The sequence below is a fragment of the Phoca vitulina genome, unplaced genomic scaffold (genome assembly GCF_004348235.1).
Source record: "Phoca vitulina isolate PV1807 unplaced genomic scaffold, GSC_HSeal_1.0 scaffold58, whole genome shotgun sequence".
NCBI lineage: Eukaryota > Metazoa > Chordata > Mammalia > Carnivora > Phocidae > Phoca > Phoca vitulina.
In genome coordinates this window covers 1,552,037-1,574,683 of record NW_022589761.1, presented here as the reverse complement: position 1 = coordinate 1,574,683, position 22,647 = coordinate 1,552,037, and the positions used below count along the sequence as shown (strand labels likewise).

Sequence of the window (22,647 nt, the reverse complement as noted above, 5' to 3'; positions counted from 1 at the left end):
AATTGTGAATACCATATTCTGGTATCATCAGTCCAAAATTATACTGTTATTTTAAAATGTTTTATTATTATATATAAAACCAAAACCTTCTTCCTACTGTGGCTTTGAATCGACAGGCTTTTCTGGCTCTTAGAAGATCAACTGCTCCCTCCACCCACACTCCCAGGCAGGCTATTCTATATCTTCTCTCATTCACAATGGATTTGTTGTTTAAAAAACACATGCGCTGCCTCAAAGAATCACTGGACGATATTTTTTGGCTATTTCTTTGTGTCTTGGTGGTAGATGTGAATATAAAAGAATATTCATGCAAGATTCATAAAGGCCCCAGATTTCTAAATCAACAGATGAAAAATCCCTAAAAATAATAATGTCCAGATGTTGCTTATTTAAATGAGCTGTTGTCATTTAATGTTGCCAATCACAAAAGTGATAGAATTTGTGAGTTTCAAGGTACTCATAATTTACAGAGGATTATAATTTTTTATCAAGGGAGCATCCAGGGCGATTAAAATCAACAATTTCAATAAATACAAACGATTCTCTCACGGAGGCCACCTTTATAACCTTGGCCTCACACCACAAAGCCCACACTCTCTTTCTTTTCCAGGCCCCCTTCAGGGGAAACCGTAACTTGCCAGGCCTAAAATGCAGATTGTTTTTAATGTGCTAGAACTTCAGAACTGGAGGGACTCTGAGGAATCATACAGACCTCATTTCTCTTTTTATTGGTGAGAAAATTGAGATCCGGAAACTCAAAATGTTTGACCCAAAGTCCCTCAGCTGAGAAGTAAGAAAGAAGCTCCCGGCATCTAGTCGTCCAAGGTCCAGGCTGGGGCCCCGCCCAGCTGCTGAAATTTGGGTTCAACGTGCATATAATCCCAGGGCACTGCACTGTCAGAGGGGTTTATGAAACATGGAGACCCCCAGGCCCCTTTCCAGACCAGCACACCTCCAGGTCTGGGTCTGGGAAACTGCATGTGAAGCAGGTCCTCCCAGTAACTCCTAAACCACCACTACAATATGTTCCCTAGCCCCGTTTCCCAGATTCCAAAAGAGTGTCTTTGGTCTTCCATGGTCATCAAGGTCCCCACCCTAGAGCTACCGGCACCGGGAAACTCTCAACCAAAGGGCGGGCAGGAGAACCTGTGTCTGAGAGACAGGAGGGAGGGTGGTTGACAGAGGCTGGCCGGATACCAATGAGACCTCCGTCTGAGGCATGAAGCCCCCACTCTGCATTCTGGGCCAGGCCGGGCCCTTGGCTGCACTGCTGCTCTGCACTGTGCGACAGGGCAAAGGAAGAACAGTGTCCTTCTGCAAGTGAGTGACATGGGGGTGACCCCCAGGGGGACAGCCTGGGGGTGCCTCCTCTGGCCCAGAGGCAAGCTAGGGTCTAGGCTTGACTCAGTATGTGGCAAAGCTTCTTTTGTCCCTAATGGGTGTCCAGCATAGGGCCGCTGTTCTAAAGGGGAAGCGGTGGGATGGCTGGGGAGCAGGATGTCGATGTGAAAAACTCAACTCCTAAAGGGCACTATCTCGAGGCCAGGAGGCTCCCGCTGCCTGACCCCTGAGCTCCCCAGGCAGTCCGTCCATATTCTAACAGACCAGACTGTTGGTGTAGCCTGGAGAAAGGGCCACCTGGGGGAGTTCCGCCCCACACGCGGCCACTCCTTCCCCTGAGCTGCCACCCACGCTGCAGGTCCCAAGATGACACCCGAGTATCGGACCCCTAGGAGGCCCGGTGCTCCCCTGCAGAGACGGGAGTGCCGACCCACCCGCTCGATGTCCCCAGGGAAAGCTTTCTCTCCTCTCTCACAAGATGCAGCCCTGTCCCAGAACAGGCCGGCCAAAGATGTCCATCAACAGATGAATGGATAAAGAAGATGTGGTATATATATACAATGGAATATTATGCAGCCATCAAAAGGAATGAGATCTTGCCATTTGCAACGACGTAGATGGAACTGGAGGGTATTATGCTGAGCGAAATAAGTCAAACAGAGAAAGACATGTATCATATGACTTCACTGATATGAGGAATTCTTCATCTCAGGAAACAAACTGAGGGTTGCTGGAGTGGGGGATGGGGTGGGAGGGATGGGGTGACTGGGTGATGGACACTGGGGAGGGTATGTGCTCTGGTAAGCACTGTGAATTGTGCAAGACTGTTGAATCTCAGATCTGTACCTCTGAAACAAATAATGCAATATATGTTAAGAAAAAAAAAAAAAGAAGAAGAATGTAGCAGGAGGGGAAGAATAAAGGGGGGGAGATCGGAGGGGTAGACGAACCATGAGAGACGATGGACTCTGAAAAACAAACTGAGGGTTCTAGAGGGGAGGGGGGTGGGAGGATGGGTTAGCCTGGTGATGGGTATTGAGGAGGGCACGTTCTGCATGGAGCACTGGGTGTTATGCACAAACAATGAATCATGGAACACTATATCTAAAACTAATGATGTAATGTACAGGGATTAACATAACAATAAAAAAATTTTTAAAAAAAAGTCACAAGAAACTTTCTGGGGTGATGAAAAGTTCTATAAATTGGCCTGTGGAGTGGTTATATGGCTGTATACAAAGGTAAAGTTTAATTAGATTCAAGATATGTACATGTTGGGTCGCCTGGGTGGCTCAGTCGGTTAAGTGGCTGCCTTCGGCTCAGGTCATGATCCCAGGGTCCTGGGATGGAGTCCCGCATCGGGCTCCTTGCTCAGCAGGGAGCCTCTTTCTCCCTCTGCCTGCAGCTCCCCCTGCTTGTTCTCTGGCTCACTCTCTCGCGCCCATGCTCTCTCTCTCTAACAAATAAATAAATAAAATCTTCAAAAAAAAAAAAAGAAGAACAGGCCGGCCATCTGAACTGAACAACCTTTTTTAAAAGCTCAGTCATAAAACCTTCAAAAGTTCAAAAAGGAAGTGGCTTGGGGTCAAACGTGTTCTCTTAAGAAAATGACTTTTGTAGAAATTCCATGAAGCTGGATGTAAACTTTCCCGTGTGTCCCTCTGCCCAGCACACTAGCAGATGAAATAATTACCACCAGGAGACGTCAGTAACCAGGTGCCCAGTGACGTCCCGGAAGGCTCTGCAAACGGGCCTTCCTGCAGAACCCCCGCCGTGAAGGCTGGAGACGGAACGCCGACAAGGGAGGATGCTCAGGCTTGGGGCTGCACTGGGCTCCAGGGCGGCTTGGGAGGTGCCGTGGGGAGGGTCTCCGTGTCTGAAGCGCAGGGAGGCAGCACAGTTCTGGCCACTGGGGGGGCCGCCCCGGCAGGGGCCTCACAGGGCCTCTAAACCCCGCCAAACTCCAGCTCTAAAGCGTGGGGTTCACACCGGGGGAACCCAGCGCAGGTGGGCCAACAAAAGGCGGGCTAAGGGGTCCTGCAGGCAGCCCCCCACAGGGCCCGGAGGCCGCGCGGAAGACCGCGTGTCCGAGCGTGCCTCCCTCCCCCCAACTCTGCCCCGAGCACACGAGGTGAACGGGGAGCAAACCAGCTCTAAGGCGACGTCTCTGCAAGCACCTGCTGTGCCGGGCGCCCCCCTGGCTCCGGGGTGCCGGCGCGGACCCTCGCGGAGGGCCGGCCCACACGGCACCCTGTGGTTAGAAGCAGCAGCTAGATCCCAACCCTGGAGACGTCCACCCACCGCCCCTTTCCCTGGCCGGCTCCCAGACTCTCCTCACAGACACTTTTGCACAGTGAAGGGCTGAAGGAAGAGGGTCTCCCCCGAGAGGAAGCTCACTGGCCAGGGTCCCCAGGAGGCCTGGGCCACCTGGGACTGTGACCGAGAAGGACAGCCCTGGTGACTTCTTCCGAGGGGCAGCCAGGGCCTCTGAGCTCTGTCACCTGGCCCATCGGGGCCCAGCTCTGTGGAGCCCGGGGCCCTGCTCTGCTCTCTTCCCAAAACACCGATAGACCCAATCTTGGGTTCCACAGTCCAATGGCCTTCCCGACGGCGATGCTCACATCCCTAGTCTGGACGGCTGCCCCTGCGGTCTACATGGGCTTCATCAAACACTTGGGACACACACAACATGAGATCACGATGGTCCTTATTTCATGGGATCCTTACAAGACTTAAATGAGATCATGCATCTACAACGGGAACAGTGCCTGGGACTTGGGGAACAGTCAACGGGGCATGCCCAGCTTAAGACTTTGCCCCGAGCTGAGGCCATGCCCTACCAGGCCTCCCTTACAGGTATGAGCAGTTAGAGGCCAGAAGACGTGCTGGAAAAACTGCAGGATGGGGGAGGCTCAGGGGCAAAGAGAGCTACTCCCAGCAGCAAAGGGGAGCACGGAACCTGCCCGGTTTTCCTCTCAGTTGGAGAAGCAATGTCACCACCCCATGATTACAAGTCTTGCCTTTACTCCAGACATTTACAAACGTGGTTTTTCTACGCAGAAATCTTTTGCAAGTGAAACCTTGACGAGGAAGCTCTCTCTGTGGAGCGGACAGGCTCGACCCCAGATGGAGTGGTTGGCGGGTCCCAGAGCCCCCGGCCCCCACGTCCTCACGGTCCGTGTAATGACAATCAGCTTACTTGAGGACGTTACCCCAGTGGTTTGCACAGTTCAGCCCCTGGAGCGGCAGCAGTGATGTCGCCTCGAACTTGGTAGAAATTCAAGTTCTTGGACCCCGTCTCAGACCTTTTATCAGAAAACGTGGATTTCTGTTTTCACAAGCCCTCCAGCTGAAGATCCACTGCGCTCCCTAAGGCAGCAGCTCGCCCTGATTGTACCGCTGATTGGATTGTTCTGGGGTGGGGTCCAGACTTTGGTGGGTCACAGACGCCCCCCAGGGGCTACTAATCAGCAGCTGGGGCGAAGAACCAGCATGTAGGCCCTGGTAGCTCACAGCATGCTCCTGGAGCAGCTGCGGCATGGCCTGGGAGCCTGTCGGGCGTGCAGATCCCTGTCCCCCAGACCTAGAGTCAGAGGCTACACGGTAACCACGATCCCGGCACTGTGTGTATATTACTGACACCTGGTCTAGGTGGTTCTATGTAAGACTTGGAAAGAACCATGGACACCATGTGGTCCAAACTCTTCACACACCCCCACACCCCCCCAACCGGGTGGGAACCTGAGGCTGTATGTGGACTGAGAGTCCACAGGTCACCCTGCCTATTGCCTGATAATACTGGGGATGTTACGTGTCTAGAAACACACATATTGGGGCCTAGAGAGGAGAAACAGAATCTTGGGGATGATTCCAACATGTACCAAACTTAGGTTTTCACTGTCAATATTTTCTTAATTTATATTTTGTTAAGGAACAAAAACTCTACTGTTAAGCCCAGTTCATTCATAAGAGCATCATTCTGTGTTATTAACCGTTTTTAGACATGAAACAATCCACACACATGAACATGAGGAAAATCTGATTATCTTCTTGCAATATTCTGTGAAGAAAATAAAAATGTCTTTGGGGTAGGGAAAATTCAACACATACACCCCTCCACCATTGCCCCCGCAAACACACACACACACACAATTCCATCTCTGCAAAGTTCCCTCCCCTCCGGGCTGCATGTTCCTCAGTCTTGGGGGGTCATATCTCACCCACCAGGGCTGAGCACAGGGACTCTTGATAAAGGCTCAGCTGTTAGCAGAGTGACCCAGAGAATAGGCCAGTCAGAGCCAAAAGAGGCAGGACACCCCGAGTCAGATGCATTTGTGGACCATCCTACTACCACCTCCTGGGCAATGGGCAGGCAGACACCAAGACCAGGCCAAGGCCCAAACTTAATCTTTAAACAGAAACAAACAAAAAAAAGTCATAGATATCCCCACTTCCAAAGCCCATTATCACTCTATTCTCCCACTCACTCTGAGGCACAAAGCAATTTCCAGACCAATTCATTCCTTGGACGCTTCCCAAGCACCTAGTAGGTGCAGGCCCCTTGCATAATTTTTATTATATACACATTTTTAACCACGAAACTCAAAATCCAAAGTCACTGCTGTCCTTCTTGCAGTGTGCTAACATGTTGATCACATTATCATCCTACAACTCAGATTATCATGCTTTCCTTTGTGCAAAATGAATTGCACCAGAAAGCTGTAAGAGTAGGAGCCCAGCTCTGCTGGGCTGAAGCCACAGCCAAGAGCTCGTGGAAGTCACCACTTTGCTTCACACCGCGACTGCAGGAAGCCTCCTGCTGAAATACAGTAGTGACAGGGCGGAAATGTCACGCATTCCCAAACGGAGCAGGAGAACCACACCGCCGTGCTGGAGACAGACCCAAGACCAAATATTCCCTGGAGCCCCCTAACATCCCCTAAGCTTGGACTGACGGATTATGTCCATAATGCACACAAATATGTAAAATCAACGAAGACTTTCCTCTCCAACGGAGAAAGAACAGATCACTGTCGACCTTGGTCCTCTGCATGGGGAAATGTCAGAAGGCTCCTGGTACCAAGTGCATACATGCTGGCGGATGGGGATGGAAGCAGGGAGTGACAACTGTCTGACCCCTCAGTAGCAAGAGCTGACCATCTGAGCCAGAGAAGACCAGGGGATGCCGAGACAGGCCCTGGGAAATGGGACAGCAGATGTCTCCATGTTCAGAGGAAAAGATGTGGGGCCGGTCCAAGATCTCTGTGCTAGGATTCATGCCACACAGCATGTGATCGAAAGAATGAAGGCAAAAGAATCAATCAACATGTTCTCCTGTATACCCTGGCTTTCTTTCCTCTGGGTTGGGAAAATAATTCACTTTTTTAATGCAAGAAGAAGTTATCGATTTCCTTCTAATCCCGAGGAAATGCTGTGCGTGTAGACGTGCAAGCATCCCAGAACCATGTCCTTCTTCGGTAAGTTGAAAGCCCGTCCCTCCACGCAGCACAAGGCATAGGTCTTAGCATTCAAATATAAGAAATCAAGGAAAGCTCAGCCCCCCTCCCACCACCTCGCATGTTCGTTTCCTCCCTAAATTTGCCACTTCTCCCAATGACTACACCACATTTTAATATAATTACATTTTTTTTCAACTAGGACTTGACCTTGGGCTTACGAAAACCCTAGTGAGTGATCCCTGTGCAGAGCAAGCTCCCAATGATTACGTTTATGGTGACGGTGACGAGTGTGAGATGTAGGGTCACAGGGACAGCCACGTGCCTCCTGGTTTAGCCATGTCCAGCTGTGGCACTGGTGCAAGTTAGCTATGTTTGCTGAGCCTCAGTTTCTTTGTCTGCAGAGTGGGTTGCTCAGGGGATTAAGCCAGATGAGGGCTAGCAAGGTCTTAGCACAGCGCAGGGTCCATAAAGGGCCAGGTGAGAAATATTGTAGGCTTCGCAGGTCTCACAGCCTGTCAGTACTGCATGGAGCAGCCAGAGGTGACCCAAAAAGGAACGGGAGTGCCTGGATCCCTAGAAAATCTTCTGTATGAACACGGAAATCTGAATTTCATCTACCTTTCACATGTCACGGGACATTGTTTTTCTTTTGATTTTTTTCAGTCACTTAGAAATATAAAAGCCATTCTTAGCTCATACGCTATACAAAAACAGACAGAACCACAATAACATATCAGCTCACACCCATTAGGAAGGTGGCCCTCAACGATTCAGAAAACAAGTGTTGGGAAGGATGTGGAGAAACTGAAATCCCTGTGCACTGACACCGGGAAGGTAAAATGGTACGGCAGCTATAGAAATGCCTAAAAAAATTACAGCTAGAACTACCATATGATCCAGCAGTCTCACTTTGGGGTATATATCCAAAAGAACTGAAAGCAGGGTCTTGAAGAAATATTTGCATGCCCATGTTTATAGCAGCATTATTCACAATAGCCAAGACATGGAAACAACCCAAGTGTCCACAGATGAATGGATAAACAATATGTGGTATGTATACTCACACACACACACACGCATGCACGCACACACACGCACACAGTGGAATACTATTCAGCCTTAAAAAGAAAGGAAATCCTGTCACACGCCACATTGTGGATGAACCTTGAGGACATTGTGCTAAGCAAAGTAAATCGGTCACAAAAGAAAAGTACCGTATGATTCTACCTCTATGAGATACCCAGAATAGTCAAATTTATAGAGGCAGAAATTTATAGAGACAGAAAGTAGAATGGTAGTTTCCAGGGGCTGGAGGGAGAAAGTTATAGGGGCTTATTGTTTAGTGGGTTCAGAATTTGTTTGGGACAATGAAAAAGTTCTGGGGACGGATGGTGGGGAGGGTTGCACGACAGTGTGAATGTACTTAATGCCCCTGAGCCGCACACTTGAAAAATGTTAAATGTTTAATAGAAAGAGATAGTAAGTGTTATGTATATTTCATTACAATTTGTACAAGGTTTTTTTACATGTTGAAAAAATAGGCAGTATGCCAGGTATGACCCACAGGCCATAGTTTACCAACCCCTGGCTTAGGGCATAAAAGCAATGCGGTAAGCATCACCTCAGAAAAGAAAACGAGGGGAAAGGTACCAAGGTTGTATGTGAAAAGAGAGCTCAGAGGAGAATGAAGGGCTCTCTAAGATTATTCATTCAAGTCTACCGAGCACCCACTCTGGGCCCAATCATCATCTGGGCATAGACAACAGAAACAGAAGCACGCCCAGGCTCTACAACCCCACCCTTCCATCCCACACCCCACTGTCTAAGAGAAGTCCCCCGTGCATCTGTGGGGGCATGCCCTAAGATGCACTGGGCTGCCCCGCGGGCCGGGCCGGGGAGGCGAGGCCACACAGGCCCGTGCGTGGCTCACACATGGAGACACACCCTCCTTGGCGTGGTCAGCGATCTTGTCAGGGACGGAAAAGTTCAATGACTACAAGGGTGAGTTTAATTATATGTTGTCGCTGACTAGCAGTGGTTACAACGGTACAATTACACATGTATTTATCAGCCAGATCCTTGCATACATAATAAACCAAAAGCAAAATGTTAAATTTCAGTGGACGCTGAAAAATATAAAATGGGGCCATGATGCAAAGCAGGCCAGCTCACAAAGGGTGGGAAGGAAAAATCAGGAAGCTCCCCTCTGCCTTTCAGGAGCTGCCTGTTCCCACCCACCACGACCACGTGGCATCCATCCCAGGAATTCGCTCCCCGAACACCAAGTAAATCCCAAACCCCAGTGGCGTGTCAACAATGCTCCTTCACAAAGGGAAGCTGACTTTGGAAACTCAGCACCTTTCTGAAGCTCTCTGAACTCACTAACCACCACGGGCCCCGGGGGTGCCGGCAAGACCGCACGCCTGGCAGCGCCGGGGGGCTCCTCGCTCTGCTGTGAGTCTGAGGGGGAAAGGCTCATTATCTGAAAATGGCCTATACTTTCCTTAATCTTGAATACATAGAGAGAGGGGAAAAGTTGACTAAGCAGAGAAAATGAAAATAAATAGCAGCAACACGCGTGTATCAAACGCCTACTTGGAGCCAGGCATTGTTTTAAGCACATTACATATGTTAGTTGTATAATCTGCCATGTTGTCACTATTGTCATTCCCAGTTTACAGATGACAAAACTGAGGCACAAGACTAAGTCCCTTGACAGATGGTCCAGCAGCTCGTGAGTGGGGGAAGCCAGGGTCCTAACCAGGAGACCTGAGGTTCCAGAGACCACAACTTTGCTATAGGTTGCCAGGTCTAGGGGTCATTTCTCTCTCTTCTGGTTGTGTGGCTTTTACACTAGTGAGGCTATGATGTTCACTGTGCAATAATTTACAAGTCAAGCATATGGTGAATTTTTGCCCTCCTCACTGGGAATAAGTTCCCAGTAGACAGTGTCTACTGTGTCTGGCCTTGGGATCCCCACTGCCCAGAGCCTCAGCCTGTCTCCTCAGGATGGCTAACCCCTCAGGGCACTGCCCAGTCCCACAGAGATCAGGCATGGAGAATCTGTAGAGGACACAGGAGAGCCTCTAGAAGAACATGAAATACAATATAGAGTCTCGCCCAGGACACAGACAACTAGTCATCTGGACAGGAAGTCTTCTGAGCCTCATAAACTCCTTGTCCATGCACCACATTGAAAGAGGTCACCTTCTCCTGCTCTGCCTCCAGGTGTTCAGTCTCGGTCTTCTCTGTATGTGCCCCTGTGGACGTCTAAAGATGTTTATACAACAAGGCACCCATGTTGTTTCAACTTACAGAGATTGCCTGGCACAGTCCTAAACATATTTTTCTATTTTAAAAACTGAATTGAAAAGAAGAACTAATGAGAATGTCTTTGTATAACTGACCATTTAGATATAAAAAAAATGTTTAAGAGGGCAAGGGATGAAGAGATGGTAAAAAGTGGGATTTCATTTGGATTGGTAGGCCTACTATTCTAAGATCTGATTCAAGTTTGAGATAGAACCCTATCCATCTGCCCATCCACTTATCCAACAATCCATCCATCCATCCATCCATCCACCTATTCATCCAGCTACCCACCTATTCATCCATCCATCCACCCATCCATCTACCTGTCCATCCACCCATCCATCCACCCACCCATCCATCTGTCCATCCATCCGCCCATCCATCTGTACATCCATCCATCCACCTATCCATCCATCTACCCATCCATCTACCTATCCATCCATCCATCCATCCATCCATCTATCCATCCATCCATCCATTTATCCATCCATCCATCCATTTATCCATCCATCCATCCATCCATTTATCCAACCATCCATCCATCCACCCACCCACCTATGCACCCATCCATCCACCCACCCACCTATGCACCCATCCATCCTGCCAGTCATCAGTTTTATTAAGAACCTACTATGCATCAGACACTCCTTCAGGAATGTGGAAAGCGACACTGAAGAACACACACAAGACCCTACTCTTATCAGGTTTATGCTGTAGTGGGAGAGACAGACCAGAAACCAGTGAAGAAGGGGTGGGTCACCAAAATGCTTCCTGCACCAAACATCACAATGTATTTGAAATCCTCCTAAAACAAAGGTAAATCAGAGCCATTTCCTCATTTGTTGTTATCATCAAGAATCCGCTGTAAAAACAAACAAGAGTGCTTTCTACGGAAATGCTAACAGTACAAAAATGTATTCCGATGTGGCAGAAATCATTTGAGGGCAAATACTACAAGCAATATTTTTATGACAAAAGCTTTATTTTTCGTCTTCTCTTCCTTGATTTAAATATATACATGTATGTGGGTGCACACGTATCCAGATCCAAGTATTTCAATATAAATTCTGTATTCAAAATACTTTTCCTGATTTCAGTTGATTGCATATTTCGAACCAATGTTGCAGCAGTAATTTTTGTTCTGAATCAAAAGCAAGGATCTCTCTCTCTCTCTCCTGTGCTCAACAACCTCTCCTCCCCCCCCTACCCTTAGCCCTAAGAAGCCCAAATATTCAAACTGTTTCAGAGCTGAGTGGTATCAAGGGCAAAACCTGTTCCTCCCCACGCATTTTCCTGCTGAAGGTTTTGGGGGCTGAGGGCCTGAGGCGCTGGCGAAAGCCACGTCACAAAGCATCAGAATAGAAGGACAAAGCTTCCCACTTCGATTTGAGTGTGTAATTGTTTGAATACATCTCGCCTGTGCTACAATAATGTCATCCTTGGTTGACACAGATTTTAAGGCCCTTTGAAAAGGTGGAATGTTATCAATCACGGTAGTGAGTATAATGGGATTTAAGTGGAAGAAGCTAAGATTCAGACCCTCGCTGGGGCAAGGCTCTGTGACAGAGGAGAGAGGAGAAAGAAGGAAGAAGGCTGGGTTTCAGCCAGGAAAAGGATGCAGTGTGTAGCCCTCATCCCCACATCTTCCCTCCCAAAGCCAAAGATGTACCAAAGAAGGACCACAAAGCTCTGCAACTCCAGCTGGGGTGAGTTCCCCCAAAATCCACCTTCTTGTGTTCCTATCACATCGGACCTGTGGTTCTCGACCGAGGATGGTTGTGCCACCGCCCACCCCCCCCCCAGGAGACAGCTGGTAATTTCGGAAGACATTTTTGGTTGTCACAGCTTCGGGGAGTTGGGTATACAACTGACAGCTGAGTGGATGAAGACCAGGGATCCTGCTAAACGTCCGACAGTGCACAGGAGGGCCCCCGTAGCAAAGAGTTACCCAGACCCATGTCAACAGCGCTGAGGCCGAGAAACCCTGCCTCAGATCCAGAGAGGCTGAGCCGGAGACGGAGGGTGGGGGCAAACCCCAGAAAAAGGGGCTTGAAGCTTCTTCCTCCACTGACTCTGCTACCCTCCTATTCACCAGCAGACCAAGGCAGGTGACAGAAGAGAGGATAAAACAGGAGAGGAAGAAAGGACTCTTTGAGCCAAATTACTTTTTTGCCTTTTGATCTAAAACACACCTTCCTTATTACATGTCAGAAGGGACTGGAAACCCAGCAATTTTTTTTTTTTTCTTCAAGGCAAAACAACCCAGGCTGGTCGCAGGTCTCTGAGACTGTCCAACCTCTCCCTGACAAATCACAACACTACCTACGGATGTCACATTCACCCACCGAACCCAATCACATGCCTGGATTACTAAGGCAGAGAATCGTGAATTTCATTAAATATGTTAAAGGGGGAAAAAAATCAGCTTTGAAAAATAGTAATCCTGTCTTTCAACAAAAATATTATAGGAAGCTATGAATTTGGTAGATCCGAATAGGATGTTGGTACATGTTTTACTAAGGTAATATAATGGCACGCTATTATTAGATCACATTAATCATTACTGTGCCAACGGCACTGACAGCCTCACTGAAAAGGATTGAAAGGCCTGGTAATGGATATAAATTACCCATTGTGTGATAAAAGGATTTTTACTAAGAAGGTAAGAATAAAACAGCAAATTTCTAATATAACTGTTGTGTAAAAACCAAAATAAAAGTAATCCATGGTCAGTAATATCCACAAAATCAGAAGTAAGCACTCTCTCATCAAGATAAAGTCACAATAAAAAAATATATATTCAGTACAACGTAAAATTAATTTCTGAGTGCATATCATTCCGCTATCAATTTCCCCGGGTGCGTAGTGACCTCAGAGTCCCACGGTCGGGGGGCGGGGGGCTGGGCCGATGAGATCCGAGGCTGAGTCGACGGAGCCATCTCGGGGCGCTGTGACGACGCGGCGGCAGGCATCAAACACTAGCACTGACCCTTCGTTTGTGTCGTAAGTTTTTATCAGCTTCGATGCCAGGAAAACACTCCACTACCGAGTCTGTGGTCTCGAGTCTGAGATGACAAACACGGAGGGCCCCGGAGCCGCAGGTGGTGCTTGGCTGGGGCCACCTGGCTTTGGGCAGCAACCCCACCAGCTCCCGTTCCACCTGCTGGGGGACAGCGACCCTTCCGGATGTCCCACAGAGAGAAAGAAGTCACCCTTGCAGGGCTCTGCCCCGTCGGGAACCCCGTGCTGAGACTTCTGGAGCAGGTCTTGGCATCATACCTTCATCCCACCTAGAAGCCCCGGGAGCCACGCTCCATCCCAGAGAACCTTGAGTCCAGAAGCTTCTCCACAACCCATCTCAGTCCAGGGAGGAGAAGGGGGCAGCTGGGAGAGCTCCCACCCAGCACAGGCGGGGGGTCTAAGCCCAACGAGGGCAGCCTGGACGACCCACAAACTCACAGACAGACACCACTTCAACAAACTACAAAACGATGTTCCTTACCAGGCAAGTCTTAAAGAAACGGAGCTCCCTCCTGGCTGAAGGGTATTCTTAAAGCCGTGGTGGGCAGGAACTGCAAAAATAGGACCCGTTAGCAAGTCTCCATGTCGGACATATCGACGTCAGTAAGACAGGTAAACAGCATTCATCCAAGGTAACAATTTGCCAGGCTAGTCGAGAGTCTAACAATATTTAATAGCCCCACTGCCCCAATTCATTGAGCAATTTAAAAATGGGAACTATGTGACCTTTGCTGCAATAAACCCAATTTGCTCAGCTCCTTTTAATGGGAAATTGCCACCTGCAAAAAGAGAAGGGGGCGGGGCATCTAACCATTTCTTGTCCAGATGGGACAGAAGAAATAAGCAAATAAGCAAATAACGGCTGGCTCTCTCTCTCTCTCTCCCCCTCTCTCTTGAATTCTAAAGGTTGAGGAACTGAGGAAGTACTCAGGGGTTCTTTTTTCTCCCTGATTTAAGGAGCCCTCTTCAGGAGACCACAATTCCCCCACATTTCAATGGACCACACCTGTTGGGTGGCCAAGGCAGCATTCTGTGCATCCAAACCAGGAATCAGCCACTGACCCAGGCTCTGGGGTGTTGGGGGGCATCAGTCCTCCCTCCCAAACCAAGACCCAGAAAGCAAGAGCCAGTTAGGCATTTGACTTTCTCCCGTCTTAAGTAAGCCCCCCATAGATGAGCTCCTCCACTATGACAAGCCTGGACGAGATGGGGGCCTGCAGGGGAAGCCAAGACGCCTGCCCCCCAGTGGCTCCAGAGCTGTGGGCTGGGGCGATCAAGCCAAGCCCCAGCCTGTGATATCCAGTCCACTCCCTGGGCCCAGCCTCTCCGGGCTCAGTGCAATTTGGAATCTAATTTCCAGAAGGGAATTTTACAGGGCAAGCAAAAGTTCCCTCTTGAGAAGTTACATTTGACTGAAGCCGAAGCTGTACATTCTGGTATCAGAGAAGTGAAATCCCAGTAGGGGCTCGAGGGCATGTCTATAAATGGGAAACCAGAAGATGCGCCTGGGGAGGCCGTGGCGGCAGCCCCAGCCCACCATGACGAAATGTGGACATAAGCTACTGGCGCACAACGCTCCGTCCGACTCCAACATTGATTTCTGGCAACCAAAATCGTGTTGGCTGACTGAGTGCTGAAAGCGATTCCTCAAAGTGTCCCAGAGACTCTGCTGTTTGTAAACTGACTTCTACCTGCCTATCCTGAGACCCGAAGCAAGAGTTTACATGTTAACCATCTGCAACAAGAGATCGTTAAGTCTCTCTCCCCCTCCTTCCCTCTCCCCGATCAGATTATCTTCTGCATTCTGTTTTTTCTGTATCATTCAACATTAAAATCTACAGAGAGAGGAAAAACAAATGCTTGATGCTGTGCTTTCTCCGGTCTGTCCCAGGGATGGGCAGAGCAATCCCCAGCACCCGGCTGGCTCTGCGAAGATTTGCCTTTGCTCACAAGACTCTTTACTTTCAGGGAGGGGGATGCAGGAGGTGGGGGACAGACTCAACCTCGTGGCTTGCAAAATTCTAGGACCATTCTCCAGGGGCTGTTCCCTTAGAAGTTTTGTGGATTCCAGTGACAGGGAGAACACGGGGAGACTTCACCTGGGGTGTCCCACACCCACTCGACCACTGACTTCATACCATGGATCAGAACATCGCCGGCGCCGGCCATCTGCCCTTGGGGCCGTGATGGGAGCTCCTATGCCCTGAATCAGTCATCGCCCCAGCGCAAGCTCCGTGGCTGCACTGGGAGCTGTGCCCTTGCAAGGGCTCTCCCTAATGATGGGGGGGGGGGGGTTAGCCAAAAGTGGCTGGCCCGCCTGGGCCAGGTTAGCCCAACAAGCTTCCTGCTGGGCTAGCAGCAGAGCCCGTGTTCAGAGGCCATGCTGGAATCCTGGGAAAGGAAATCGAGTCAGTGCCACTGGTACCTTTCTGAACCATCTAGAGGGGCTCCCACGGTCTGATGTCGTTACAGCCACTGAAGGTGGGCAAAGGAGAGCACATCAGACCACCAATGCTCTCGATGTGGGGCGGGGAGGAAGGAAAACGCCAGCCCAATAATTCTTCTCACTCAACGAAAGAAACAGCTATCCTGGTGCAAGTAGTAACTTGCACTTAGAGAAAACGCGGTGACATAACCAGAAACAGGTCCCTGATGGGAGGTCTCCCCTCGCCCCTGCCTCCCACGTGGACCCCGCGCTGAGGGGATGGAGGAGGGGGGCCACCCAGGAGACAGTGCCCACAGGCCCAGTGGGGTGCAGCTACCACCAGATCCGGGGAACGGTGGGACAGGGCAGATCACAAAGGCAGCAAAAAGCATGGCATGCGCCAAGGCCAAGGTGGGTAGCAGCCATCCCACCAAAGGAATCCCCTCCACAGACAAGTTTCAGTGCCTGAAATCCCCCCTACGGGAAAGTGATGACCCCCGATTGTCCTGTCAAACACAGGGAAGGCGCACATGGGGTCACCCTCAGCCGCCGGCACCTGAGAGTGAGCTCACACCTGCTCATTCAGTGACTCACACCGACCGCGTGCCAGGCCCCGGGGCAGGCCAGGGGCGAGCAGGTCTGCCAGGCGGCCCAGAAGCTACCGTTGTGGGAAGAGTGTGCAGGCCACGATGTGGGCCTAGAGGCGTGTCAGAGGCCGGGGCACCAGCATGACAGCTGAGTCCTCAAGCCGGTGCGGCGGGGCGTCAGTGGAGACAAAGATGGAGGCGGGGGAGGGTAAAGGTTCGGAGACCCCGACATGAGAGGAGTGCAGGTTCTAGGAAGATGTGCAGGGGGGCCGCAACTTCGAGAAGGGGGAGAGAGGACAAGGAGGACAGGATGTTGGGGAGGGGTCTCTTACAACCTAGGGCACATCCAAGGCCTCTTCGACCAGCACAAGGGAAGCGAGGGCGTGGAGAGCTCTGAGAGACTTTAAAAGAGGAGTGGGGATGACAGGAAGACAGGAGGGGCCCAGACAACAGAAGAAAGTGGGAGGGGGCCAGGCAGCTCTGGCCAGGCCCACAGGGGGCCTGCACTGCATCCCAATCCCTGTGAATTCTGCAGGCAAAGCAGTGCCCACTCAGAGGCCCAGCCTGTTCCCTGAGCCAACGCTGGAAGGAGGAGGCCGCATGGGCCCCTCACGAAGGGATGGGGGCCCACCTCTCCCTCCCAAGTCGTCCCAGGTGAGACACGGAAGCTCTGATAACCTTCACGGGGCAGAAGCCCAGCCTCTCAGACTTGGACCCACAGGTGCTGAAAGGGAAGGTGCCTGGAGAGTTAAGAGATGAGCAGAGATGAGGCAACCCCACCATGGCTGGGGCCCTTGGGTTTGATGTAATGACCCGTCCTCTAGGCCAACATGTTGCCTTACCATGGTCATTACATGCCTGTCTCCCACTCAACACTAGGGTGACCAGAAGGCCAGCGTAGTAACGCGTTATCATTTACTGAGGGCCTGCCAAGCACCATGCTGAAGGCAGGCCCTGTGTCCCTTCCCAGCTCACGGGGAAAAGGCTGTGTCCCATTCACCTCCTAGTCCCTAACCTCTGGCAGAGGGCTGGAGCTCAGTGACTGTTGGGTGGGTGGAGGGAGGGGAAAAAAGAAGCAGGGATGGAAGGATGGAGACAGAAGGAGGGAAGACAGATGAAGGTGGGGAGTTCAGAAGGAAAGATGAATGGATGGAAGGGAGGGAGGGAGAGAAAGAGGGAGAGAGGGAGGGAGGGAGGGAGGGAGGAAGGAAGGAAGGAAGGAAGGAAGGGGGGAGGGGGAGAGGAGAAGAGGAGGGAAGGTGCCAGCTCCTATGGAAGGAAGGGGAAGCAATGGAGGATGGAAGGAAAGAAGGAAGAGCTGGTTCAGTCCCCCTCCCCAGGTCGGCACCCGGCTCCACACGGGCCCTGGAGCACAGACCGGACAGACCAGACAGACCGGACAGACCAACAGACCGAGGGCCGGCCCTCCCAGGGCTCACTCTCACTCAGAGGCCCCGTGGCCGGAGTCGGGCAGTCGGCTGAGGGCTCTGGGCAGTGTGGGGCAGATGGGAACCAGATAAACTGCTTGGCTTCCAGGAAAGCGTCGGGAAAGGATTCTGCCAGGCGAGAGGGCCAGCTGGACTCCCTCGGCACTCCGCCGGAGGAGGGTGTGGCCAGCAGGACACGCATCTGGAGCTCTCTGGAGATAACACCCCAGCCCTCCCGGGACAGTGCCTCAGAGGCCTGCAGTCCTGGAGGGATGCCCAGATGTGGGGCTCCGGCCTATTCTCCAGCATGCACCACCGCGGGGCCACAACTCCCCCACCGGGTTCCAGTGCCCCTCCCAGCCCAGCGCCGAGCATCCTCCAGGCCCACTAGGGGACAGGGGCCCTGCACAAGCCTACAGCTCCTCAAAATGGACTCAGACGTTCCATTCCCCAGCACTGAGTGATTCGCACTCTCTTCCTCTCAGGGAAAAGATGACCATGGGCCAAAGTGACAGAGCCACTGGCCCTCCAAGGTCCCTAGAGGAGAGGAGTCCAGGTGAGAAGTGCTCCCCAGGGAAGAGTGGAATGGGCCTCATTTAGCCAGTCACCTGCTAAGTGCTTCCTGGGTGCGAGGCTCAGGTCCAGGCTCTGGGGACCTGGTGATGAGCAATGCTCCTGTCTGTGTAGAACTCCTGTGTTAGTGAGCAGCTTCCAAGGAAAGATGAATAAAAGCAAAATGTAATGTCAGTGAATAATATGCTCTAAGCTACGGTATGACCCAGCAATTGCACTACTGGGTATTTACCCCAAAGATACAAAAGTAGGGACCCGAAAGGCTACGTGCACCCCGATGTTTATAGCAGCAATGTCCACAATAGCCAAACTGTGGAAAGAGCCAAGATGTCCATCAACAGATGAATGGATAAAGAAGATGTGGTATATATATACAATGGAATATTATGCAGCCATCAAAAGGAATAAGATCTTGCCATTTGCAACGACGTGGATGGAACTGGAGGGTATTATGCTGAGTGAAATAAGTCAAACAGAGAAAGACATGTATCATATGACCTCACTGATATGAGGAATTCTTAATCTCAGGAAACAAACTGAGGGTTGCTGGAGTGGGGGGTGGGGTGGGAGGGATGGGGTGACTGGGTAATGGACACTGGGGAGGGTATGTGTTCTGGTAAGCGCTGTGAATTGTGCAAGACTGTTGAATCTCAGATCTGTACCTCTGAAACAAATAATGCAATATATGTTAAGAAAGAAAAAAAGAAGAAGAAGAATATAGCAGGAGGGGAAGAAGGAAGGGGGGGAAATCGGAGGGGGAGAAGAACCATGAGAGACAATGGACTCTGAAAAACAAACTGAGGGTTCTAGAGGGGAGGGGGTTGGGAGGATGGGTTAGCCTGGTGATGGGTATTGAGGAGGGCACGTTCTGCATGGAGCACTGGGTGTTATGCACAAACAATGAATCATGGAACACTATATCTAAAACTAATGATGTAATGTATGGGGATTAACATAACAATAAAAAAATTAAAAAAAAGAAAAAAAAATAATATGCTCTAAGAAGAAAATAAAGCCAGGGAAAATGGTAGACGTGAACAGAGACAGTTTTCGATAAGGTGGACCAGAGACCTCTCTCACCAGTGACATCTGACCAAAAAAAATAAAATAAAATAAAAATCCTGAATAAAGTGAGAGAGTGAGCACTGTGAAAATCTGGGGAAGAACTCCATAAGCAAAACAAACAGTGAGTGCAAAGGCCCTGGGGTAGGAGGGAGATGACACATTCAAGGAGCAGCAAGACATTCTGTGTGCCCAGGACATGGATAATGTGCAGGGAAATGGGAAAGGACGGGCATATCTTGTCAGAAACGGTAAGAAATTTGGATTTCATTCTGAGCCATTGGCAGGTTTTGAGCAAGGGAGTAACATGATGTGATTTACATTGGATAAGGACCACGCTGGCTGCTGTGGGGAAAACAGACCAGAGGGGCTGAGAGTGGAGCCCCCTAAGAGACAAATGGGGAGGCTGCCACAGTTGCCCAGGTGAGAGACGATGCTGGCTTGACGTGGGGTGGGAGCCATGATGATGGGGGGAAGCAAGTAGATTCAGGATGCCCTTCACAGAGAGCCAATGAGACTTGCTGAGTAGACACCAGGAGGAAGGGAGACCCGGAGTCATCCTGTGCTTATCATGGCCAGGGACTCTGGTGGCACAGAGCACCAACTCCCAAACCAGCCTACCCACGGGCTCCTGTGCAGTAACCATGTGTTTCTGATGCTTTGACATCTGGAGCCTTACTGGCCCTGCACGGACTGCCTTCCCAGGACTAGCCAATTCCTAAAGAGAGGAAATGACTCCTCTGGGAGCACATCTCTCACAGGCAAGCCCACTGATCCAGAGCCCACGCCCCAACCTCTTCCTCCTCTACCAGGCTCTCCCGCTCCGGGCCCCTCTCGCCTGCCCTAGTCACTCCGGGGTCAGATACCAGACAACCAGAGACAGTCCCTCTACCCCAGAGCCTGCTGAAATTATCTAAACTAGCCAGTCCCACATCTGCTCACCCTCCCTGCTGAGCCTTTCCCTCAGCACCATAAAGGTTCTCCTTCACGTTTTCCCCTGGCTCCCTGTCTCTGGGCCAGCCCTACTGCTTCCCCGAGCAGCCCCTCACGGTGTGGGGTGCCCCCTCCCCTTAGGAACTGTGAGTAACGAACAGTCTTCCCAAAGGCAGGCGTCTCCTGATCCCTTGGCCCCACCACACTCTCGGGGTCCCCTTGGAGCCACTGCCCCCTTCCTGGAGGGCACGTCGTGCCTGCTGAGAAATGGTCTCCCCCTTCTAACTTCTGCCAGAACAGGTGCTTGAGGAGCTATTACCCATCAGCCACAAAGTGTCTCGAGGCGGAGAAGCAGCACTCGGGACTCCACTAGTTCTTTCCTCCATCCCCATCAGCCCGCCCCCGGGGCTCCCACCACCGACCCACTACAGCCAGGCCTGCAGACACAGGGCTAGCACCCGTGTGAGTGTGTGTGCCGCGTGTGACACGCGCATATGGGGGGTGGCAGGTGCCGCCCCGTCGCAGAGCCCTGCGTCATAGGATGCGGGCTATTTGTCACACAGGATGCTACAAATACTGTAACACAGAGTGTGTTGGGCTGCCCAGACATGCTTCCCAGGGAAGCCTCTTCTTTCACTTTAAGACAGAGGTAACTGTGATGCAGAAGCTATCTGATACCTGTTCGATCTAAATGCTTTCAGGATACACAGCCATCAGACGCTCGCAGGAACCTGAGACCCCGCGGTATCAGCCCAGGCGCTGGGATGATAGAAGAGGAGCGGGGAGGCTTCTTCCCGTCAGCCTGCGCCCCGGTGCATGTATTTTTACATGCTTTAGCATGAAAAAAAGCCAAGATGCTCAGAGCCAATCAAATTACTTCCCTGTCTCTTTAATAAACAAATCCATGTGCACATTAACAGTGTTGAAAATTCAATTTAAACTCTTTGTCTGTTGCTGCTTACTCTAAAGATGGTCTTTCTTAAACAACAGAACACCAAGGAGTCGTTAGTGCTCTCTCTTCATTACTTCAAAAAACCAATCATTAGACACCAGAGTATATACGTAATTAGAAAATCACTTCCTTTGCAATCCAAGCTAAGTAGTTTACATACTGTAATTACAGGGACAAAATCAATTTTTAATCATTTCCCTGATTGGGCTCATCAGCTCTGTGGGAACATTGTAACCTGCTTGTTGTGCAAAAGCAACATCTGGGCTAAAACAATTACCCTTTGTTTGCTACAATATTCCTTAAATCTTTTTGCTTGCATAAAAAAATGAAAACATGAAGGCAAGATATTTGGATGTCTTTTTGTCCTTGATCAACATATATCCGAAAGTTCTTCTCGTGACGTGAGTTTAATGTTGCCCGGAATTTACGGTTTAACAGTACACATCCAAGGAATGTATTTTTTCAGTGAGATAAAAGTATCTGATTGTTTTAAAGATCCATTCAGCTGCCTAATTGTTCCATAGCTAACACATGGTATTCAAACAACCCACACATTACAAAAGCTCATCTGGGTAATCATGGGCAACTATTATTGCGATGGTTTACACTTTTCTAATACAAATGAATGGATTTTATCAAAATTTAAAAAAAAAAACTAAAAAGCTGAGTATGTGTGAAAAATAGTTGGTATGAATTGGCAAGGCGAGGCTAAGCATTTTGTTCTCTTAATAGGAAATGACCTCATTTACACTGGAGTAATAATTAGTACTGCTTCACTGACAGTTAAGAAAAAAAACTTTCCCAGTATAATAAGGCAGCATCTCCTTTGTTAGGAGATCTACATTGATTATTAACCCTTGCCAAGAAATTCCAAGTTTAACTCTACGTTCCACTGGGCTCATGCTTGCTGGCAAAGGAGAGAAATAGCTGTTTTGGAACCCGTTGCCTCTCACCCAGATTTCCAAAGTTTTGCATAGGAGCTTTTAAGTGACAATCTGAAACACTTGGTGTCCCCTTTGAAGACACATGGAAAGTCCCCCCCTACACCCACAGCCACAAGAGCCCCAGTCGGCCCCCAGTCGGCCCCCGGTCGGCCCTGGCACTCCCCTGGTGGCCCTGGTCCCCCCTGTCCTTTTGAAGTTTATTGGCTTTGATTTTTGCTTGCAAGTCCCCCAACCTACAATTAATTCATAGTCAAAACAGCCCTGAGAAGGAGAAAAGAAGAGAGGGAAAGTGAAGGCGGAAGGAAAGTGAAGGCAGAGGGAAACTATTCACGCTGGTCACTCAGTCCAGGCTGTGGGTGCGGGATGGAGACAGGAGGACATGAGCCACTAAAGACATACGGCTCAAGAAACAGCCAGAGTTTATGCACACACACATGCCCCACTTCTGAAGGGATCTGTTTATTGACCTAACCACTCCTGAACTCAGGAAGAGTGCCGGCTCACATCTACCGAGCCCTTATGGCGTGCCAACCAGAGCCCTACATCCTGACCCACATTGTCTCACCCCGCTCTCCCAACAACCCAGGGAGGACACTGCTGTCATCGTGTTC

At 50.3% G+C, this 22,647-nt stretch overlaps 1 protein-coding gene across 8 annotated transcripts in view; it reads right to left on the bottom strand.

The window, feature by feature from the left end:
* The window catches only part of ZNF536 (zinc finger protein 536), a 422,991-nt gene that overhangs the window by 354,983 nt on the left and 45,361 nt on the right, over positions 1 to 22,647 (bottom strand). For 2 of the 8 annotated variants that reach the window (XM_032390475.1, XM_032390476.1), the window contains exon 2: positions 13,615 to 13,684. The exons of the other annotated variants lie outside the window; for them this stretch is intronic. The gene's annotated coding sequence lies outside the window, so the exon portion shown is untranslated. The remainder of the gene's footprint in view (positions 1 to 13,614; positions 13,685 to 22,647) is intronic. 8 annotated transcript variants of the gene reach the window in all.